This window comes from Garra rufa, chromosome 5, assembly GCF_049309525.1.
Source record: "Garra rufa chromosome 5, GarRuf1.0, whole genome shotgun sequence".
In the NCBI taxonomy this organism is placed as follows: Eukaryota; Metazoa; Chordata; class Actinopteri; order Cypriniformes; family Cyprinidae; genus Garra; species Garra rufa.
This window is the reverse complement of record NC_133365.1, coordinates 30,766,112-30,772,444: the sequence shown is the minus strand read 5'-3', so window position 1 is coordinate 30,772,444 and position 6,333 is coordinate 30,766,112. Positions and strand designations below refer to the sequence as shown.

The following is a 6,333-nucleotide window of genomic DNA, read 5'->3' as shown; positions in this document are numbered from 1 at the left end:
ATAGTTTGCAATTTTACAAGTGTACTGGAAATCATTAAATAACGTTTCACTGTAAAAATATTGTACTACTTTAATTTGTATATTCTTTATTTGCAGTATTTATTTTCCAGATTGCTGAATAATAATGACTAGCAATTTAAACAATTTATTAACTGCATAAGCTTTAAACAATATTTAACTGCATAAAGTGTTGTATAGTATGAAACTCAGTGCACCTATTATTTAATAAAAACAAAAATAATAATAATTTGACACATCTTAATCTTGATAAACAGGTCCAATTTTATTTAAAAAATCTCTTATTTATTAACTCTCAAATTTGCATGAAAGAAATGTCATAGAACAGTGTATTCAGTATTATTCTGAATTCCAAAATAAATTGGGCATGAAAATATTTACTTGAAACATATTACGCTGCTAAATATTAAGGTTAACCAATATTTAGCCAAAGTTGAAACCAACATCAAGTTAACCAACATGGTTATAATTAAATGGTTCGAAATACCATAAAGACAGTGATGAATTTTCACAACTTCATGGACAGTCCAACATGGCCAAACAACAAGCCCTCAAGTGAGTCCAAAAAAACTTCTGATCGAAAAAGGAGAACAGTTCAGATCCAGATGCTGTTCCAGCCCAGGATGCAGAGTGGCTAAAAAAATATATAAAAGAACAAAAAGGGCAATACATTAGATATTTTACAAAACAATGATACAGTCAGACAAAGACAGAGGGATGACAGATACAGTCAAAGGCAGAGAGAGTGATGATTGTTACAGTTAGATCAGTATGATATTAAACAGTAAAACACTAAAATTGTGAAAAATATTACAATTTTTACAAGTTATTACAAGTTTTATATTTGACTATACTTTCAAATATAATTTATTTCTGAGATGCAAAGCTGAATGTTCAGCATCATTACACCAGTGTTGCATGATCTTTCAGAGATCATTCTCATTTATTATCAATATCCTGATTTATTGTCAATGTTATTGTCAATGTTGTCAGTGTATGTTTTGGAGCCTGTGATACTTTTTCAGGATTCTTTGATGAATACGTTTCAAATAACAGCAGTTATTTAAAAGATAAAGTTTATCTAAAAATTTAAATCTTTACAATCAATTTCAATGTAACATACTATATATAAGTATAATATATAAGATTCCTGAAAAAAGTATCACAGGTTAATAAAAATATTAAACAGCACAATTGCTTCTAACATTGATAATAAATCAGCATATACAATAATTTCTAAAGGATCACTAAAGGACATTGGAGTAATTAGAAGACTAGTGTATTGATGCTGAAAATTCAGAAATAAATTACATTTTTAAGTATATTAAAATGGATAAAACATTTTAATAATATTTCACAACATTATAGTTTTTTCTGTATTTTTTATCAATTAAATGCAGCCTTTATGAGCAGAAGATACTTATTTCAAAACATAAAACCTACTGATCACAAACTTTTGAACGCTAGTGTAGATAAAGGATAAAATAACATAACATAATAAAAGGAAAAAGATCTTGGTGTATGTGTACTTACATGTCAGTAATTCTGCTGAAAATCCTTCGCATTGCAAAGAAAACTGGTAACTTGGGTTCACTTCTGCTGGTTTCTTCTGTGTTCTGTCGTTTTAGATGGGTCTTTTCCTTTCAACTTCTTTGTTTCTCTCTCAGGATAAATATCTACAAAACAGTCAGGAAGCAGACAATATGTAATTCACATTAGTTTTAGCTTTTGTACATCTGAATTATTCTCCCTAAAAAAACTCTCTCTACTTGAGTTGAGAAACATATTCTATCATATCTACATGTAAAATGCAGGTACTCAGATTGTTAGAATGCAACTATTACCTTTGTATGAACTCCAAAACTCCGTCTGTCTCCTCTTGATAACGTTAGTCCAGAATATGTAATATGCTGCGAACAGGCCAGACAGGACAATGGGCTGGATTAAGGCATTCTTCAAATCAAAGTTAGCAAAAAGCATTAACGTTACATTCAAACAATAAGCGAATAAGCAAGTTATCAAAGGTGCTAGTACATCTCACTGCTTACGTTAACCACTTTAACAGCACCGTTCAGAGTTTACGTGACACACATCCTCCGTGAGCGGCTGACCGCGAATCGCGAGCCCTAAATACGCGTTTTATTTCGGTGCCCGTGTTAACAGATGGCTGCCTGTGCAAATTTGTTGTACATCATAAAATAATCACGAGAAAGTGTGCTGATCAGCACGACGTCGCCGTGAATCACATCTTTTGCCAATGAAGCTTGTAATTCTTAACGTAGGAACCCAGAGATGTTACGCCTATAGCCGATATAAGGCAGGGGAATGTGTGTGTAATCCTTCCGCGACTGCAGTGCCGAATCCCCGCACAAGTCTCTCTCGTGCTCCGCGGACGGAGGATTCGTTAATCTGCGGTTACCGCGAATGTTTATGACACCTTATATTCTTTAATATTCTAATACAGTTACAAATTATGAAAAATAAAACAGAAATAAGACACTTACTTACCACAGTTATGAATCGTTCTTCTTGCTGCTCCCAAATGTCGACCGTTAAAGATAATCCCGCCTCTTTAGATTTGAAATTTACCAGAATGCATTGCGGTTTACAGCAATATGCTGTATTGGCTGTATTATAAGAAATACAACCCGCTGCTGTAAAATATTGCTGTAATTTTTACAGCAATTTGTTACAGTGATATAGTTTAATGGTTTTAACAGAATTTTCAGCAGCCATTACACTCCAATATTTAGTGTCAATTAATCCATCAGAAATAATCCAAATACACTGATTTCTTGTTCAAGAACTTTTTTTTTTAATTATTATTATTTTCAATCTGGATTTTTTTTTCTTTTCTAAAGAACTGCATTTACTTGCAATTGAAATCTTTTGTAACATTATAATGTCTTTACTGTCACTTTTGATTCATTTAATGTGTCCTTGCTAAATAATTTGTCAAATAAAATCTGTTGAAATTTAAATTGTGGTGCACGGTGTATATTTATGTAAAGTGAAAGGAAGAGAAAAAGAGAGATTGAGTGAATAACCTTGTAATACCTTAATTTCAGCAGAGCTTTCTTCATTGTCATTTAAGCAAAGTCACTTGTTGACAACACGTTTTGATGACATCACAGGAAAGACAAATGAGTTTCTGTGGCAGCCTGACTCTAGCTTTATACACTCATTTTAATTCCAAACAATTCATCTTCAGAACAGAGGGCTTGACTGCACAGTATTCAATGGAACTAAACAGGACTGCTGAGACCACATGAACACAGACTGCAAGAACAAATCTGGGTTCAGGGAGGATTCAAGGTTGGCAGCATATCCTAATAATGTGGTTCAGATGAGGTAAATGCAGACATGGCATAAAAAGAAGATGATTTTAAACTTCACTAGTTTTTTTATTTCTCCCCGGTCCTTTCTTTCTTTCTTTCTTTCTTTCTTTCTTTCTTTCTTTCTTTCTTTCTTTCTTTCTTTCTTTCTTTCTTTCTTTCTTTCTAATAGCATTTGTATGAAATCTAGCATTTCATTTTCACCAGATTGCAATATGTAACAAATATGTTGGTCCTGTATTTTTCAAAATTATTAGGCTTGAAAAGAAGAAATGGAGGACAAGAATGAAAACAAGATAGAGACAGAAACTGACAACAGCAGAAATAAAGCAGTAAGAACAAGGAGGAATATAATGGCTGGTTTCCTGCAGCTCACAGGTGCTGTAACTAGAAATGAGCACTATTGTTGAAAGATCTGCATAACAAACAGTGGTAAAAAACGAATATCCCAAGAGAGTGGTAGGACATCTCTGGAGTCTAGTGGGACAGAAATGAAAAGAACTGTCACAACAAAACCAGGTTGTCTTTCACTGAAATACACATTCACACAAAAGACCAGAGAAACAAATAAAGAAATACAGTATGCTTCAAAATGGTTGGTTTCACAGGGAACGAGGCCACTGCAACAATGACGTTCAAAGGAAATTGGGTTTCTCTTGAGCAAACAATACAGATGTTACATAGAAGCTGCTGAAGGACCTCAAAAACACAACATGATTTCTGCAACCCTTTTAGCAGACACACAAACACAAGTAACCTTACTAAAGGTCATCTAAGTTTAGAATTAGGGTTATGGAATTTTTGTATTTTTGGAGTATTATACAATCCTAGCTAGTAAAATCTGCAATAAAAAACATTCATGGGAATAAAAGCATGAATGCTTTCAGTTTTTGTGCTCCAATTATGCATTTTGCAATTGTCTATTAGTAGTTGTGCTGTAACAGCAAGTCTGTTAAATGTGTTTTAGCCAAATCAACACTACAATTTTGCTCCCACTCAGTAAAGAATAATTGAGCATTATGAGCCTCTTGGTTTCACATGTTATATCTCTAAACACTTCACTAACACTGATCTGAACCATGTGTGTATTGTTTTCTTTTTAAAGTTTGACTATAGAAAAGACAAAATTAGCTTCCATTTAATCCTATTATAAAATAGGAGTGTACCAATGAAAAGTAATGATAATTACAGCAAACTAGGGGTCGACCAATATGCAGTGGTGGCCAAAATGATTAGAACATTAGTATTTTCACTGGCTAAAAATGGTTTTAAGTCAGTTATTTCTATCTTTTGCTCTAGTGTGTCAGTAGCAAATTTCAGTTTTCATTTCCAAATAATAATTTTTCCATTAATTGTAATAATCGAGTGAGATTTTTGTTTGCACAAGGAATCTGACAACAGACTCATCATCATTCATTCTGTCTGGAATGACATAAAGAAACAGAACAAATTGAGACAGACTAAATCAAGAAGAACTTTGGCAACGTCTCCAAAATGCTTCAAGAGACCTACTGCAAACCTACCAGAAAAAACTATGTGCAAGTGCACCTAGGGCAAAAGCTGCTTTAAATGCAAAGGATGGTCACACTAAATGTTGATTTAATTTAGTTAACATAAGTTAATTGATTAAGAAAGAATATTTTTGACAGCATCCTCATTTTACAGCATTCTTACAAGTGCTTAAAACTCTTAACAGTACTGTAGATTTTCAGGTAGGTTTCTTCACTGTAAAAAATAACCTATAGAATCTACTCAATAAAATTGAGGTAACAATTTGCACTCAGTTTGATTGGGTAGATTCTATCCTATATATTAGAGTAAAAAATACCTATATTTTACAGCTATGACTAACTAAAAAAAAGTAGGTAAATTCTAAGTAATATTTTTGAATACTAATTAGCTATAAAGATTGAGTAATATTTACTCTATTTTAGTAGGCAACAGTTCATCTACTTAATTATTATTTATAATAATTAGCCAATATAAATAATTACACATTTATTCCAGAGAGGTTAAATTTACCTAAAAAATAATGGTCAGACACAGGATATTGCATTTTACTTTTTATTAACCAAATAACAAACATTTCTTCTTCAAACAAATTAATTAATGCATTCAAAAGAATCCTCTTACAATCAATTTAAGTGAAATACAACTTTATATGATTGATGTTACATAAAACCTCTTAAACACTTCCCATTAAAAAAAAAAATCTATTAATGTCTTCATGCATGTCAGAATATGTGCTAAAAACAATAATCTTAAATGCTGTCCCACATTTTGTCATTTCAAACTATATAAAAACTGACTTGACATGATTTGTTAAAATGATGGCTACAACACTTGAAAATGAGAGGCTGGGTCCTCCTGGATCATGCATCACCAACATCTTCATCATTTGATTTGTGTCCCTCAAGTTCACCCTCCTGTTAGAAAGAAAAACAAGAAGCATATAATTTTATTTATTTTTAAGATTTGTTTAAGCATATTAACATGTTCCAGTACATTGTTTTCTTTGTGATTCTACATTGCTAGCATGATGCCATTCTAATGTTTTGTTGAGGTGTCTTTTTTATAAAAGTGGGCCATGATATGTTCCAATACAAAAAACTGGATTAATCCCCCAAAATTTAATGTCAAGGATAATTAATTCTCACATGTAATTCGTAAAGAGAATTTAACTCCCCCTCATGTTTTTTGCAAATTATAAGACTTTTGTTAATCTTCAAAACACAAATGGCAATAGTTACATATTTCTATATATATAATATTTCTATATCATTATATTTGCATATAATAAATCAAATCTGAGAAATTTCTGTCCCTCCACTGAAATTCTTTTCACCCATAACTGAGATTTTAAAAAGTTCATAAAGAGATTGTAAAATAAATTTATGTGAGTTGAGTGGATTAATCCAAGTCTCATAAAGAAGCCTGATGAATTTATATGATGAACTTCATAAATTGACATGATGTAATT

At 31.8% G+C, this 6,333-nt stretch overlaps 1 long non-coding RNA gene across 1 annotated transcript; it reads right to left on the bottom strand.

Annotated features, from left to right (window-relative positions):
- Positions 1 to 258: 258 nt before the first annotated feature.
- Positions 259 to 2,632, bottom strand: LOC141335860 (uncharacterized). The gene is made up of 3 exons (XR_012355632.1): positions 1,863 to 2,632; positions 1,552 to 1,694; positions 259 to 652 (listed from the first exon to the last, which is right to left on the bottom strand). It is a non-coding gene; the product is annotated as an uncharacterized lncRNA (long non-coding RNA).
- Between the last annotated feature and the right edge of the window lie 3,701 nt (positions 2,633 to 6,333).